This window comes from Strigops habroptila, chromosome 3 (genome assembly GCF_004027225.2).
Source record: "Strigops habroptila isolate Jane chromosome 3, bStrHab1.2.pri, whole genome shotgun sequence".
NCBI lineage: Eukaryota > Metazoa > Chordata > Aves > Psittaciformes > Psittacidae > Strigops > Strigops habroptila.
The window spans coordinates 41929546-41946721 of NC_044279.2; the positions used below are offsets into that span (position 1 = coordinate 41929546).

Sequence of the window (17176 nt, forward strand, 5' to 3'; positions counted from 1 at the left end):
CTAACTATGAACAAAAAGTTAAAAACATACATCTGATACATAAAACCAATTTCCTCTGAAAATGAAATTAATACTGCAGATTTGGTAAACTGTGACTTTTATTATTTTGGAATCTGTAATGTAAGTGCAAACCAATCATTCTTTAAGGCGATGATGCAAGCACCAGGGAAATATATTATTTATCTCTGTTCTCATGTTATAAAATTATTTTGTGTGTATTATTTATCCAAAAGTTGTTGGGACCAGGAATATATGTAATTATACTATAAACAACATTATGTATCTATTAATCAAAAATGAATCTAAGCTTTCAAACTACTCAAAAGCTCTTAAAATGAAGCTAACATCTCCTATAATTTAAGATCATATCTCCTCCATCACTATTGGAGAAGAGAAGGTTGGCAGAAAATGAAGGGGAAGATTGCTGTTGTGCAAAGAATTAAGCTAAAAGCAGATGATTAGGTGTGTATATAAATACTGATTTACAAATCTTGCTCATGTTATTTAACTTTTTTAAACTTTGAGTTTTAACCTATGTTTAAAATACCTAGTCATTACTATAAAAATGAATGATTTGTCAAAATAATGTTTTAAGAGCATTGAAAAGACTACTTTATTTGAACAACTCCCTTTAAAAAAGGAATTCTTTTTACTGTCTGTGGAAATCCTGAACAGAAAAGCAGTCAGTAAAGAAATAACCCATAACAATTATGCTAATGGTTTCCTTCGTAATGGTTGAAAAATATTGCTGCCAAAGACATAAGTTCTTCATCCAGGGTTGAAATCACACCCTCATTTCAATACAGTATTCAAAACACAGCTTTAAAGTTACTTTTACTTCTTGCACATGATCTCTCTGGCAGCTTGCATTACCCTGTAATAGTATATACTACTGCAAACAAATTATATAATCAAGTAGTCTTGCTCTTGCTCCATCTCAAGTGGCTCAAGAACACTGCATACTGACATAGGTCAGCACTGCTGCAGAAAATTGATCGTGCTCCCTTTTCATGTCTACAGAAGTGTTTATGCAGACAGGTATTAATGCATGACACAGTGTGATCTAGGTGAAAATAACCACGGAAACAGCAAAGATTTGTCTCATTCCACATGAGCTCCTTCATCTCATTCACCAGACAGCCTAACACATACATACACCTGCTGCACAAGAGAATGTATGAGGGCAGAAAGGGCAGGTGAGACTATTTCCATTAATGAAACCATTTACTGCCAATTAAATTTCTGCCAAATGAGGATGTAGGCAACTTTGCTAACTCTCCTCTCTGCTCCTGGTTCATCTTGGTACTTCATCTGCCCAATGCAGAGAGTATATAAGCAAGCTAGTCATCAGGCTTTAAATAAATAGTTCTCTGTGTTTACAAGTGTCTGACAAAGATTTCCAGATGTTAAACTAACCCTACCATTACAAATCCACTAGTTAAAATGCACCAACAAACATTGCTTTTGAACATGAACAAACTCTGGAGGTCAGCTGGACTAGGAAAATGGGTCACTGGAATACCTTGAAACACTGTTTATAAGTTTTGCAAACAATTAAAGCAAATCACCGGGATCAAACCAGGCTCTTAAGGTACGCTGGTACATACACTGGCATGTAGAATACATGAAGTGCTTTAGAATTTGACCGTACATTAGCATTATGACTATGTAAAGATATTCCTACATAATGATATGTATTATGTAGTCAATGATATGACTACATAATGATATGCGTGGTTAAATTTTGACTTAAATTAGGCCACCAAAACTATTTTTTTTCATATGCAACCCAAATTTGAATATGTGTGGAAATATAACATTGCTGCATGCAGGAAGAAGGGCTGTTGCTGGGGTATCTTGCCCTTTTACATATGAAGGAACAGGTAGATTCTATCTCCATCCAGCCAATTAATTTAACTCCAAACTCCTCCTTGAGTCACATCCTGAATAACTACATTTACTTTCTTCTTACATTCAGTACAACTTTACGTTGCCATTTCCTAGGAAACCACAGTTATGTATCTTCTGCAATGCAAAATTCCGTTCAGATATTAAAGTAAGATTATACCTGAATGCCTGACAACTGAAAGACAATCTGATCCTAATACAAACCAGGAATAATAGCAGGTGTAAAAAGTAGAAAGAATGTTGAAATACACTTGTTTCCCCTTCCATCGAAATTCCCCAAAAGCAAAGCATTGCTCAGGAGCAACAGTCATGGAGATTACCTTCCATTCCTGATTCTAAACCCCTTGAAAATGTCTAGAGATGTTTTTCATGGAATGCAACACAAATCCAACTTTGAATGGAAATTCTATCACCACTTGGAAAAGGGAGGGGGAGGGAAAACTCCACTCAGTATTTCCACAGAAACCATTCTTCTCAGAAGCACTCTCAGATGCTTTCAATAAGCTTAAAGCAGCAATTATATCACCCAACTACTTGGACCCCTTGTAACAGTGCACTTTCTAGATCTCTACTTAGACAGAATACCTGTATGTACAAAACCATTCCAGGCTCCTTTCCCTCCCCTTACTCTCCTTGCTGCCAAGATTTTACGTCTATTTCCAAGATTCATTATATTTTATTTTTTTCCTGGTGTGGATTTCCTACGGATGACCTTAAACACTCTTCACTCACTCGATAAATCTCTTTTATAAGCAGTCATTCAAAAAATGAACTTTTTATTTCTAAAACTGTTAAGAAAGCATGAAGTTATCACCACCTATTAATCAGTTACAAAATAAACTGAAACAGGAACCTGGTAAGATTAAACAAAAACAAAAGCTGACCTACTGTTCTTAAACATCCTGACAAAATTTTTCATATTTGATCTTCCTTTGATTTGTACTCTGGCAAGTTGAAACCAACACATTTTAAAAGAGCCTTGTTTAATTTACATCCAACTGATCTTTTTAAAACATGCCATAATGAATAACACACAACAGAATAAAATTTCAAGCAGGAAAAAGACATTCCTGTATTCTGGAGATTAAAATTCAATTGCTAGAACTATTTTGGTATTGCGGCACACAGATGCTTAATTCCAGATCAGCAATACTGAACAACCTCTTCTATGTGAAGCAGTTGATAGAGGCAAGCAAGACCTAAAAATGCCATCATGCATCTGCAGAGAGACAGAAACCAAACAGAAGACCCAAAGAGAAAACACCTCTACAGATGTAGAGCAACCTAAAAATAAATTACAAGTTGCCAGTTCCCTAGACTGATTCTGACTTTCACTGCAGCCCATATGAAATTCATGCATCTCAATGAGGTTCCAGGCAGTCTCTTCTACCTCTTGACTCTGCAATCCACTAAGAAGAAAAGCTGTTAGATTTCTTTTTTTAAAAGGAAAATCTCAAAACATGTAATTCTCTGTGATGTGTGTCTCTGGACTGTGGATGAATGATGTCTTAGGAAAGAACACTGCAGTTCTCTTTACCTGACAGAGCAGAGCCTCAGTGAAGTACTGCACATTCAACATGCATGCGCGCAAAGCCTGTTCCTATGCTGGCTTTGCTTTTCTACCAATCAGGAGCAATGAAGACAACCGTGCAAAGAACGCCTCTTCCCAGAATCTGCCAGGACCCAAGGGTACCTATGAGCTCTGGCTCAGCACTGGCCTTGTCTGGCTCCTGAAGAGTGAATCAACCATTCCTACACACAGCTTGCCTGGGCACCACACCAGCAGACACAGGCATGATGCTCCTTTCTGAGCCCCACCAAGGGGGAAGCATGGTTCAAAGGCACTCGAGCGCCTTGAAGAGCAGCCAGCCAGGCTGAAGCATGGGCAGCAACATTGAAGCATGCTGTGAAGACATTCATTCTATCCAGACCTACTGAAATATATTTGCACCATGTTCCCAAAAATACACGTTACCTGTCTCTAATCTATTCCAACTATTAACTACCTGTCCAATTGTGAAGAATAAAAAAATCCAATATATTAATATACCAATTATTAAACTGTGGCACAATTTTAGATCGGCCTTATTTCATATAATGGCAACATAATTTGAAAATCGTAACAAGGATTTTTATCTGCTCTTACATAATCCCATAGTTCAAAATGTATGAATGTTCTGTATGAAGAAAAACTCATCAGAATATGTAAGTTCATGGTGGTTCTTTGCCTGAAAACCAGTATGAATTAAATCTAATGCCTAACTTCTTGGGATACTTCTTAGCCAATATGGGTTACAAACCTATATATTATATACTTATATGTAAGTATTTTTATAAAATACCTTGTTTTGTTAAGATTGTAGCATATTGTTTTCATGTTGATTAACAAACATAGTCATGTGATTTTTAAATAAAACTAGTGTTTACAATGTCCTACAGGTTTCAAAATTATTACCTATAACTATGTAAAGCAAAATAAACCAAATTAACAATTACAGATTAGAATTTGCTCAGAAAAAAGGAGACACCAAAAAGAAGAGTGATCAGGTCAAGGGAGGTGATTCTCCCCATCTACTCTGCTCTCCTGAGACCTCACGTGCAGTACTGCATTCAGCTCTGGGGTCCCCAACATATGAAGGACATGGACCTGCTCGACTGAGTCCAGAGGAGGGCCATGAGGATGATAAGGGGGCTGGAGCCCCTCTGCTATGAAGACAAGCTGAGAGAGTTGGGCTTGTTCAGCCTGAAGTGAAGGCTCTGGGGAGACCTTGGAGCAGGTCTTCCACTGTGAGGGTGGTGAGGCACTGGCACAGATTGTCTAGAGAAGTTGTGGAAGCTCCATCCCTGGCAGTGTTCAAGGCCAGGCTGGACGGTGCTTTGAGCAACCTGGTAAGTGGAAGGAAGATGTTCCTGGCCATGGCAGGGGGGTTGGAACTAGATGATCTTTAAGGTCCCTCCCAACCAAAACTATTCTATGATTCTGTGAATACTTTATTTCCTGCTAGTGATCAGGATGTGTAGTGAACCAAACCCCAAAGGAGTAGTGGAAAAGTGAGGGGGGAAGGAGAACCACAGAGTGGAGAAACAAATTTCAGTCGGGGAAAATTTGTGTCTTTACTTCTGTTCACTCACTTGAGTGAACCTTAACATTATTTTTCTTACAGCGTCATCTACTACCTTTAATTAATATGTAATTAATAAAGACTTCAAACAAGAACTAACACAGACATGGCTAAAACGCCTGGGTGCAAGTGATAAGCATTTTTCCTGTGAAGCCAAACGAGTTATGACTCATCTCTCTGTTTACATAGAGGCAGGAGGCCACACAGAAACACTGCAAGAATGGCTAGGGAATCAAATCTGACGTCGCACAGGAAGTTAAGTATCTTCAACTCTTACCTACGAAGAAATCTATCACCGACATTAGGTAATAGATTAAAAGAACACCTAAGGTAAAACAAGTAGTTCTCAGGGAAGTTAAACGTCACTGACAAGAAAGCAGCTCCCAAAAATCCAGAAAATTGAAATACTCACTGAAATATATGAATAGAGTTTTTCCCGTATTCAGGATTCTCCATTTCTATACCCAAGCAGTATTTGACACCAAAGAGCCAGAACAAGGAGTTCTGGGTTCAGGACAAGCAGTCAGGCACTCAGAACAAAAGCTATGAAGGAACAGATTAGCTGAGGCTGACAAAACTTGACTAGATCTCAGGTGACTCACTGAAAGAGCAGACCTGGCAAAACCATCAGACGGTGATTATATCCAACATATGAACTTCATGGATTAGTGTTGAATGGTCACAAACTGAAAATGCAGGCTTCCTAAAATTCCCTGAGAAGAAAGGGAACCTGGAAATACTTGCACAAAGCTTCCAAACTCAACGTGTCAGTCATAAAAAAATACAGGATATGTTGCCAGAAACCCTGAGGAACAACCTCCAACACGTAAGCAAAAAGCGCAGGATGTGTAACACACAACTAGATGCTGAAACAGGAGAGCATTTTAAAACAAGATGGAATTCAGATGGACATAAATCTTTACAGCTCAGAGAAATTAAGAAAGTAGTGTCAATTCCTAAGGGTCTTTTCCAACCTAAAAGATTCTATGATTCTAGGATCTTGAGTCACAGAAGAGCTGCCACGGAATGACACCCACAGCAGAGATGACAGTGAAAACACAAACAGAACTTGCTGAAGTACTTTACAGCAGGTGTAAATATAAAATCCTGCACAGAGCTATATGTGCACAGTCCCTTCACAACACACTACCCTGTGTCCACACATACAAGCAGACAAAATACAATTTCCCAAAATTATTTTCAATGGGATTTATCTCTTATTTTACAGAGTATTATAACTTTTCAACCTCACTTAGAAAGCCAAGCTGCCTTCTTGGTTTGCACACTATGTATTAGAAACACAACCAGTGATAAAACCAGCTTCTTCAGTGGAAGCAGTTTCAAACAATGAACCATCCTCCCACCTCTACCAGGTACTGGCTCCAAGAAAAGAAAACAGAGGCCTGGCCAGTGAGTTTACCAGCAGAATGGGCCTGACAGCTTCTACTAACAAAAGACTAAGTACAGGCAGATAAGCCAGAGACTACTCTGCAGCTCCAAAGCCAAGTGACGCAGAGTCGCCACATCCATACTTTAAAACACTTCTTGGTGGGTCTCCTCCATCTTCCATGTGATGTCCCTACGAAGTAATAACCTGAGGTTTCCTCCCCAGTCAAAAGTATCTAAAATAATGCAAGGGCTGAACTACAGCACAAAGCAGTGTTTTCATAACATGAAACCTAGGTCTGTGATGCACACCCCAGTGTGTTGATTAAAGGCGTGCAGCTGTTTCTGAGCTAGTAAAGGCTAGCCATGTCCTCACAGCACTACACAGACAGCCAGACCTGGTGCTGCGATGTTCACACCACATGCAAGAACTGGTTCCTGGCACATTATTCCTCAAACAGTCGCCAGGTATGATGCAAGAGAGCACTAGGTAGCATGAACCGAAACCATGCCAGAAAACCTTGGTAATAATTAAGCCAAAAGCTCTTACCAGCAGTGCAGCAGTTGAGCTCACACCCAGGTCTTGCTCTTTTTAGCAGTAAAAATTTAGTCAGACTGTCTCCACCAAACGACTCCAGATTCCTCCTCCCTCCTGAGCCATCACATTAGTTACACAAGACTACAAGGATGTAGAGAAGCAGGCTCCCTCCCTTCCTCATCCTCACACCACTACAGAACTGGAATATGCAGCTTCTAAACACACAAGCACATCCAAGTCACTACCACTGATACTCTCTTAGTAGGAGTAACATGAATGTATGCTCCATATTATAAAAATGTTTGACAACTATTGCTGTGTCGATTTCTGTAGAGCTGTGTAAATCTCTGCTCCTCTTTTTGCAATAGCGAGCAAGTTGTCTGCCCTTTCCATCTTGCACAAAGACATTCAGCAAGGATCCCCTTGGTCCATGTAGGTTCTTGCAGAAAAGCATCCTCCCCACCTCTGTACACACCCTGCAAGTATTTATAACTTTGTTATCTAGGCTTCAGACTTGTTCCTGGCATGAAAGCAGTATTAACTAAAATTCTCTCTCGAGAACAGAATAGCAGAAAAGTGCAGAAATCAGGAATATTACCATACCTTACAGAAGATTTTTATATCAGTCAGGCTGTGTCATCTATTTGTACAACCAGATATGGCAGGAAACCCTTTCTTTTTCAATAAATTTGTAGCTACCCCTTTCTCCCCACTCCCCAAGAAATTTTAAGAGAAGACTGGGAGGAGATACCCACTTAGACATCACTAATTTTGACAGCTGATCAGAATTTCCATATTGACTCTTTCAGAGATGAAACAGTCTTCTCAAACCAGCATTCAGTCAGCTGAGTCAAAAAGTGATGTCAGTCTAAAAAAAGAAACTGTGGGAAAGAAAAGAATCATCAACCATAGAATGGTTTGGGTTGGAAGGGACCTTAAAGATCATCTAGCTCGAACCCCCCTGCCATGGGCAGGGACACCTTCCACTAGACCAGACTGCTCAAAGTCCCGTCCAACCTGGCTTTGAACACTGCCAGGGATGGGGCAGCCACAGCTTCTCTGGGCAACCTGTGCCAGTGCCTCACCACCCTCACAGCAAAAAATTTCTTCCTAACACTTAATCTAAATCTTCCCTCTGTCAGTTTAAAGTCATTGCCCCTTATCCTGTCACTACACATCCCTGTAAAAAGTCCCCCTCCAGATTTCTTGTAGACCCCCTTTAGGTATTGGACAGCTGCTCCAATCTTTCACGAGGCCCCTGCTGACTGCTCAAAACAATAGCCGAGAATTTGAGAAACTGCTTCCTTTTGCTATAGTCATATAAAGGCTCCAAACAAGCGTAACACCAGGTAATGCATCTGTATATGCAATCCTGGAGTATAGCTTCATGAACTCAACAGTGAAAGAAACAAACAGTGCAACAATAAAACAACTGCTCATACAGGCTCAGTACATAGCAGCAACATCTGCAGATATTAAAAAAACACAGAAGTAATCAAAGCCCCCCAAAATAAAATCTTAATGGAAGGATCACAACTGAACTTGAGAGAAACTACAAGGAAGAAATGATAACCCATTTTGCTTCTCACTTGGTCTGCACAAGGATTTAGAAAGTACCTGAAGAGCAGGCTGTGCTGAAACCCGTGCAGTTCCTGGGCACAACCAGGAATCTAAAGCAGGAGTAAGAAGCTGCCACATTTCCTTGCCTCCACAAATACAGACCTGAGTCAGTTTTAGTTTTCATGCAGGTTCTGTGATGAATAGTTGTACATGTGCACAGGCACACAAAACCAAATATTCAATTACAGGAGACTTCATGGGTACATGCATTCCTGAAACAAAATCTTAAGCTTAAACCACTTGTCCTCTAAATTAAACTTTACTGAACACAGATGTTAGAAATACAAAATTATGAACGCTTCCCTCTAAAAGCAAAGATTGCTTGTCAAAGGTAATCAAATTTATGCTGACAGTGATGAGGCTTTGGACACAGATTATGCCTTCCACAAACAGACTGAAAGATTTATCTTTTTGATCAGTTTTTATGAAGACAAAAGATGACAGCCATGTATTAATATTTCCCTGCAAGAGGGGAAGTCATAGACTCATAGAACAGTTTGAGTTGGAAAGGAGCTTAAATACCATCCAGTTGCAACCCCCTGCCACAGGCAGGGACACCGTCCACTAGACCAGGCTGCTCAAAGCCCATCCAACCTGGCCTTGAACACTGCCAGGGATGGGGCAGCCACAGCTTCTCTGGGCAACCTGTGCCAGGGCCTCACCACCCTCACAGTAAAGAATTTCTCACTGATGTCTAATCTAAATCTGCTTTGAGTCAAAGTAGGGATACCCAACCTGCACCCTCAAGGCCACACATCACTGGGCAAACAACTTGATTTGGCTCATAGCCAGTTTACAGCCATCCACTTTCCCTTCCTGTCTCACATTAGTAACTGCTAGCTCTCAGCTTCCTCATTTCTTAGGGGCAAAGGGGACTGCAATTTCACTGGTAAGCACTTTCTCAAAGCAGCAGTGTTAGATAGTGCACACACAATATAGTTGAATCAGATTTGCTGAGCATGTGCAGATCCTTTGGGAATGTAAAATGCACTGAACATGCATGGATCAGCAGCACTATGCATAGGCAACACATGCACTAAATTTGCTCACATAAGAGGAAGGGGATTTTGGCAGAGACATAGCCCATTCAGCTGAGAAATCCAGACTCCACTGTTTCAAAATGCAGTTTCTATTAAAAAAACCACACACATACAAAGTTAAACTAAAAACTAGCAATCTCATTCCTGCAAAACAATTCATTCAGTTGCTTTAAAGCCTCAAGTTATACCAAACAAGACCACCATGCAACATTATTAGTCCTAACCTTACAGATTAATTTAAAAATTACTACATAGGATGGTTTGGTTTTCTTTTTCCCCAGTGTCCAATGATACAGACATTTAATTATTTAAAGAAAACGAAGACTGCAAAGTCAACCAATTCAGAACAGGTCAGAAAGTTGTTGACTTAGGCAATTTTCATTCAGATTCTCTCATCTACATGCATCACGACACTGCCTTTCCTGACATCACCACACAATGTATTTTTCCACAAGATCTTTTTGGTGAAACACAAAGAGTACCAAATAGCGTTCAGCATTTTGCATTTGCTTGTTTTTCACAAGGTGGCCACCATGCCTGATTTACTATTAGTATACTCAAACATGTCCATATTGCTAGAAACTACTTGAGTAATGGCTTGATCACATGTGATCACAGAAAGATGGAATTCCTGTGTTCCTGTTTTCCTTGCACAGATCACAGGGTCTCCTGTTTGGGTCTCCCAAGCCATATCAACCATGGCAGTTAAACAGCTGAAGTACCTGGTTATGTCATGAACTGTACAGGGCAGCAAACTCCCTCCAACTGATGACACTTACTTTAAAAACACTGCACAGATTGACTTCAGATGCAAATATATTTTAAAAAATAAGCGATCTTTTAACACTTGAATTTGAATACTTTTTAACCCATTTTTATGGGAGCATTTTTAGACCTGTAATACAACGTCCTCACAAGTCTTTCTGTTGCATCCACTATTATTACTTAAGCACTTTGCAAATACTAATGACTGTTTTCATACCATCCCTGTGAAGCAGATCATGTTCTTAATGTGCAAATAGAAAACCCAAGTTGAATATTATCTGGTAATTAACCGTCAAATATTAGAGTCCCACAACTTGATCTGTCAGAATTACATACGACTTCATATACTCAAACACAGCTCCTCCTAGTTCACATATTTCTGTATTTTAAATCATATTTTATTTACTTAAAAATAAATACCAGTAGTATAATCACTTTGTTATGCAAAATAGTCCTTGCCTTAATATCTGAAGAAATACAGCATAGAAAATAAGACACATGCTTTAACACATTTGGGCATGATCTGTAGCACAACTGTATTCTCTCTATGGACAGAAATTAACACCAAGTAACATCATGACAACGTACTTGTAAAAGATGATTTGTTACTGCTGAATGCACGCATACCGTTCTCCTTCGCAAGAACTACATGCAACCTAGATGCAGAACATCTTTGAAAAACTGCGTTCAGGTATGAATAGATACGAACATCATTACCACATGCTTTGGATAATGAGAGTAACTGCAAAACGATGCTGTATGACATTACGCTGCTGCGCAGAATAAAAAGCCAGGAAATGCAAAATAGACAGGTATAAACTGGAGTGTGGGTTGAGAAGCTTATTTGGCAGCGTATTCTTGGCATACGATCCAAGTACAAAACTCTGGGGAAGCTTGTGTCAAGCAGATTTTCACCTGTGTTTCCTAATGGAGATACACGTAATACTTCCCTGCATTCCTCACAGTTTGTCACACAGCTAAGAAGTCACTTAGAGACTTCTATTCCCCAACTTCATTTACTGCTTTCAGCATAGCTTGTAAGGTGCCTCTATTAAACATATGCAGCTTTGTAACAACGGCATATATCACGGCTTCAGAAATTACAATGTGTTGGGTCACATCTAAAGTAAAGAATGTTATTTAAGCAATCAGAACTGCATGAGAGCACTTCTGTGCAAGTACAGCTGGACCACGCTCCCTTTAGAAATCACCTGCAATGTTCTGGTAGAATGTTAAGCTTTTTAGAGCAAAAGGTTGAAAAAAGATCAGATGTGGTTTTCCTTCAATCTTCATAGGCTCTTGGATGACTTACAACTAAATGCACAAGTCGACTAAACGGTCATGCTAATAAATCAAGTTTAGATGACTTCACCAGTTATCTAACTACTGAAGTTAGCTGCGATGAATCCAATCTGTTGTGGCACGATTTTGTAATTATACCATTAGATGAATATGCAGATATTACATCCTATCCTCACCTCCAATCAACAAGAAGGATTCTTGAAAGGTACAGGGCAATTTCTACCCTAATGATTAGCCGAATGATTACCCAAGCATCTATCACAACCTAGACTCTTGCAGAGAATAAACACTTGCGTTGCTGCTACAATGAAGAAAGAGAGCAATCCAAGACCCAGCAATACTACTGTGTATGCAAGTCAGTGTTATGAGTTGAAAACTAAAGCAATTTCTCCTTTCGTTGCCTTGGGTAAACAGCTCCACAGGAGTTTAGTACTAGGGTCAAGCTTTAGCCTGTCTACTAATGCACGTAATTTGAATGTATTTCAAAAACATGATACAACATATAGTATAAAGACAAGGTTCCACGCTACAAATGAAGTTTTTTGACTAGCAAATCTGTCTAGTGTTGTTGACTATGACTCAGTATGGATGTTTATCTGTCTCAAATATATCTTATAAATACCTTGTTTAAAGTAATTTGGTAAAATTCAACATCTTAATTTCCTGAATTTCTTGTAGCTGCATAATCTAAGAGCAATACAGCAACTCCAAGAAATGCCCATTACAATTGCATACACAAAACAAATTAATGGTTGGAACAAGATGACTGCAATTTCAAAATAGAATGCAAGGGTCTTGAATGAGGTCCTGGACTTCACTGCAGTATCTAATATGCAATCAGGTATAGCAAAACAGTTGCTGTGGCTTAACAAAGAGTGAACCATGTCTCCCACTGGGGGCTTAGGCTTCAGAACGGTTGAGAGGCAAAATTCCCCTGACAGTTTCATGCCAGCAATACAAATTCAAAAGCAGGTTTCTAGCAGATGACTGTAAAGAGATCTTGGGCAGTCATTCCAGACACAAAAGGTATTGGTATTAGTGATAGTTACGATCTGCAGTTTCTTAACTTGCAATTGAAAATACACTGGACAAATTTTGCTTCTGTGTGACAAATAACAAAGATCAGCATTCCCTTTTTACAGCAGGATACCCTAAATCATTCTCATTTTTATAAATCATTACCTTTCACTTGAAGGATTCAGAGTATTTATTTCACAAAGGTTGAACTTCATTAAGTGACTTAGAGCACTCTCTTTCCATGCTCACAGGCACAAAAATTCCTATCTCCCACTCTCTCTAATTGATCTCTATTTCCAAGTTATGTTAGTAGCAAAAATCATTCTGACATGCTTGGTTCAAGTTCGCCAGAAAGAGGAAAGCATTCAGCCTAAATCTCAAAGACCTTGGTGTTTCTTAGTGTTTTTGTCAATACCTATTGACTCGACTATTCTCATATCTTACACTTAAATGTCAAACTGTTCACAGGTGATGACATTTTCTGCAGTGTGTTCATACCGTCCACAGCACAACAACTAGCATTCACAGACACTACAACTTCGAAATAAAATGCTAGCAGAAAGGAACCAAAGATAACATGAAGTAAAGGATTTCAAACTCCTTGCAAGGTACTGAGAATGATAGTTATGTGTGATTATGGCATAATTTTCAGAAGAACAGCAGTTGTGATTTGAAGGCTTAAAGGGATGGAGGACCTACACAAGTGTCTTCCACTACAAGGCTTTATGTTGACTTTGGATTAATCTTCTTGTCTTTCCCAATTTGCTCTCTGATTTTCCAAGAACACCATAAAGTAATACAGACACCACAACATACTGTCACGCTCAGATTATCACTTCTGTAATGACACCTAAGTTATGTTAACCCTACTGCCACATGATTACACCAAGAAGGGCACATATTTGTGCATCTGGTCTCCTAAAATATTCCCCTAACAACTGAATTTAAGGAGGCAAGTGGCCAGGGTATCAGAACAACCTGAATGCTTTGGTGCAAAGCAAAGGCCTTGCATATGGTGGTTTTGGTGGGAGTCTTCTGAGAATTAGCACTCTAACAGGATTTTTCCACGTGCTGGAACTCAGCAAGTCCTCTAAGAGACTTTCAAAGAGTTAGTAACTTTAAAGTAGTAACCTTATGCTTGTCCTTAGAATTAAGGTTTTTTTAGCTAATCTGTAAGAGTTCCAGGCTTTATAACTTATTACTTTCAGGCTGCATCCCCATACACATAAGTAGTCCACAATACTGACTCACAAGCTGAGAACCACTCAGCACTGCAGCATAAAAATAGGAGGAAAACCAAGCAAAGGCGTCAGACCAGATATAATACTTGTGTTTGGGAGTGGATTTAGTGTTGATTCACCTGGTGAGGTGTGTCTTTCCACACTATCTTTTGCTAAAGTTAAGTAACAGTTCTGACTGTAATTATTTTTCAGTGTTTATAATGTTGCCAGACCTATCATCTTCCATATTTCCAATATAAAAAATTGAGGCGCTCATTTCAGCCAAATAGTTCTGCATCAGGGAAAATACTCTCAGGTCTGATATAACAACTCTCATAGCTCTGTGCTTTGGATCAAGGACTTTAACTTCAGCCACAGTTTTCAAACAATGTGCATTTTGGCTATGAGAAGGAAAACAGCAACTTCTGACAATGTCAAAACAGAACTGAAAGATCAGGTTAAGGATTATTCACCAACATATTTAGCCATCAGACATGAAGTTAATATTTACTGTCTTGTTTACCATAGTCGCAGTAATTATATATTTACAAATTTCATAAAATGGTAACAGAAAGGATAAATCAGTGAAAACATCTAACTACAGAAATGTACTTCTTTTGCTCAGTAGATAGAATTAGAACAAATATTGGTCAATGGCAACTAGAATTGACTGAATTCTTAGATCTAAAACAAAGTCAACTCTGAAGAACAGAATTAGGCTTGACTTGCACACAGTAGAATCAAAAGGAAACTAAATCATCAAAGCTGAAATAATACTGCTGTCAAATTCTGTTCAAATTGGGCAAGTTGTAAGTTTTCTAATAAAAGGCGAGTTGACAGTCAGTAATAAACTGAGTAAGTCTTAGCAGCTACAACTTTCTACAGTTCCATCTGTTCTGTACATGTGCCACCCTGGGTCTTTGCCAGACCTGAGGCCTGGGACTCTCTTCTGTATTGTCAGTGACAGGACACCCCTGCTGTGCTCTGTCAACAAAGAAGTAGTGCCTGTTTGAATATGGAGGTGACAAACTTGGAACCATGCAGGAAACAATTAATACAGGCAGTCTGGTAAATAGAAACTGAGATTGCTAGTCAAGAAGAATAGAAAATATGGATGAAAATAAAGGGGGCATGGGAATATAACCAAAGCATTATGTAATAATACCACTAGGGGAAACCAAAAGCGACAACTTCTGGAATATTTGCTGAAAAAGTGAAAACAGTGAACACAATAAGAAAGAGTCTAACAAACAACTTGGAAAAAGCATAAAAACATTTCAGAATGAGGAATCCTGCTAAAGAATCTGCAAAGACAATATATCAAGTTATAAGAGGCATACTCAGAGGAGACAGCTTGTCTGCATAATATTTTTATTGGTGTTCACCATGAAAAGGCATGGTAAGGGTCTCACATCACAGGACTTCTTCACGGAAGACTCAAAAGGTGTTTTTCAAACAGAAGCACTGGTAGAACTTAGAAACAAATTAACAAAATGAAAAAAAAAAGCTAGTTGACAGATTGAGAAGGTATTTACTTCTTGAGCTTTAAAGAAATTATTGATATTACTATAAAATGTAATAGCTAAACTACTCAAGATCATACATAATCTCTTAAAACTGCCCTAGTACCAGTGGTTAACGTAATCACCATCTCTAAGAAGATTCTGAAGCAGACCAGAGAACTATAGACCAGTTAGCCTGACATTCACACTTGAATAAAGTGGTGCTAGTAAGTCTAAAACAATTATGGAATATGTGAGTAAATATGACATACTGTGGAAGAATCACCAGGGCATTTGTAAAATAGTTACTTTTTTTAAGTAAAAAATTTCCAGAAGAGAAAGTTGGTTGACTGCCTACTGCATTTCCAAAAGGTATTTTCCAAAGCCTTAAAAAAAATTAAGATACACTTAGATTAAGAACTAACGTCCTTCTGTGAACAAATCACTGGTGAAAAGACAGGAAATAACGGTGGACCCTGATGGTCAGCTTTCACAGTGGATGGAGTACTCAGAAGTGTTCCAGAGGAACCTCTTCTGGGACTTGAGCTTTTCAATATATTGAGGGAGGAGATGTCCACAGATGTTACTCAGAACAGACAAGACAAGGGTCAACTGTGAAAACACGCAGGATTTTTCTATTGGGAGTGGCTGGGAGGTGAAACAGGAGATTAAATTTAGTGTACATAAGCACAAAGCAAGACAAAAGGTAAACATGCTTCTAAATTTACATATGCATTATCACTCACAGATAGTTGAAATCTTAAGTTACACTAGACACACACAAGAAAAAAATAGTAAACTCGGTGCTCAGCAGACAAACAGGCATATATTAGGACTTGTCAGGAAAGACATAGAAAACAAAACAAAAAACACCATTAAACCACTCTACATCTGCATACTGTTCTGAACTCTTCAGGTCTGTTTTCTGATGCCAGATAAAACTTAGTCAAACTGGAGAAAGTACATAATGTTATTGAATAGCTCCTGTAGAAGGAACAACTACATAAAACAGAATTCTTCAGCCTAGAGAACAGGCAGCTGAGAGGGGCCATGCGGCATTCAGTCACATAAAGAGGAAGCAGTTGCTCCCCGTGTCTTCCACTGGGACACCTCGGTGAAATCACACGGAAACAGATGGCAAATGACAGGTTCAACTTAAACAAAAGGAGACTGTTCTTCACATTCCAGGTAATTAAGCTGTAGACTTCTTAGCCTTAGGCTCTTCTCAATGTTAATTGCATCCACAAGCATATGAAAGACTGGGCAAAATTTCTGAATGAAAGGGCATCCAGACCCACTAAATTCTGTGATGCCCCCTCTGGTCATGGGTGGTTTGAAAACTCACCATGTGCTTGCTTTGTTCATGTATATTTTTCTCCATGCATATGCTACTGCCTCTGCTAAAAGTCATCAGGCAGAGCTGGATGGCCTCAGTGTGTAAAGCTGGGTTTGCCCATGCTGTTACGTAACAGAAGAGGAGAAACAAGACTGGCTAAAGAGACTAAGGGCATGAAAGGAAAAAGACAGGACGTTGCCGCAGCCAGTATGGTATGCAAGAAGGGTGTAATGGGCATAAATGGCAATGTTTTGATGGAGGGGGCTGCTGCAGGACTAAGTGTAACCTGTGGTAAGGGGACTGGAGAATAAAAAACAGAAAAGAGGTTTCACAGATGCAAGGAGCGTTTTTCCTAAGAGTGCACATGCTTATTTCAATCTCGGAATCAGCAGTTTGTTAATTGACAATAAATAAATTAGG

The 17176-nt window shown here is 39.1% G+C and overlaps 1 protein-coding gene across 2 annotated transcripts in view; it reads right to left on the reverse strand.

Moving 5' to 3' along the window:
• Positions 1-17176, reverse strand: part of PAWR (pro-apoptotic WT1 regulator) — an 83890-nt gene that overhangs the window by 24287 nt on the left and 42427 nt on the right. The window lies entirely within an intron of this gene.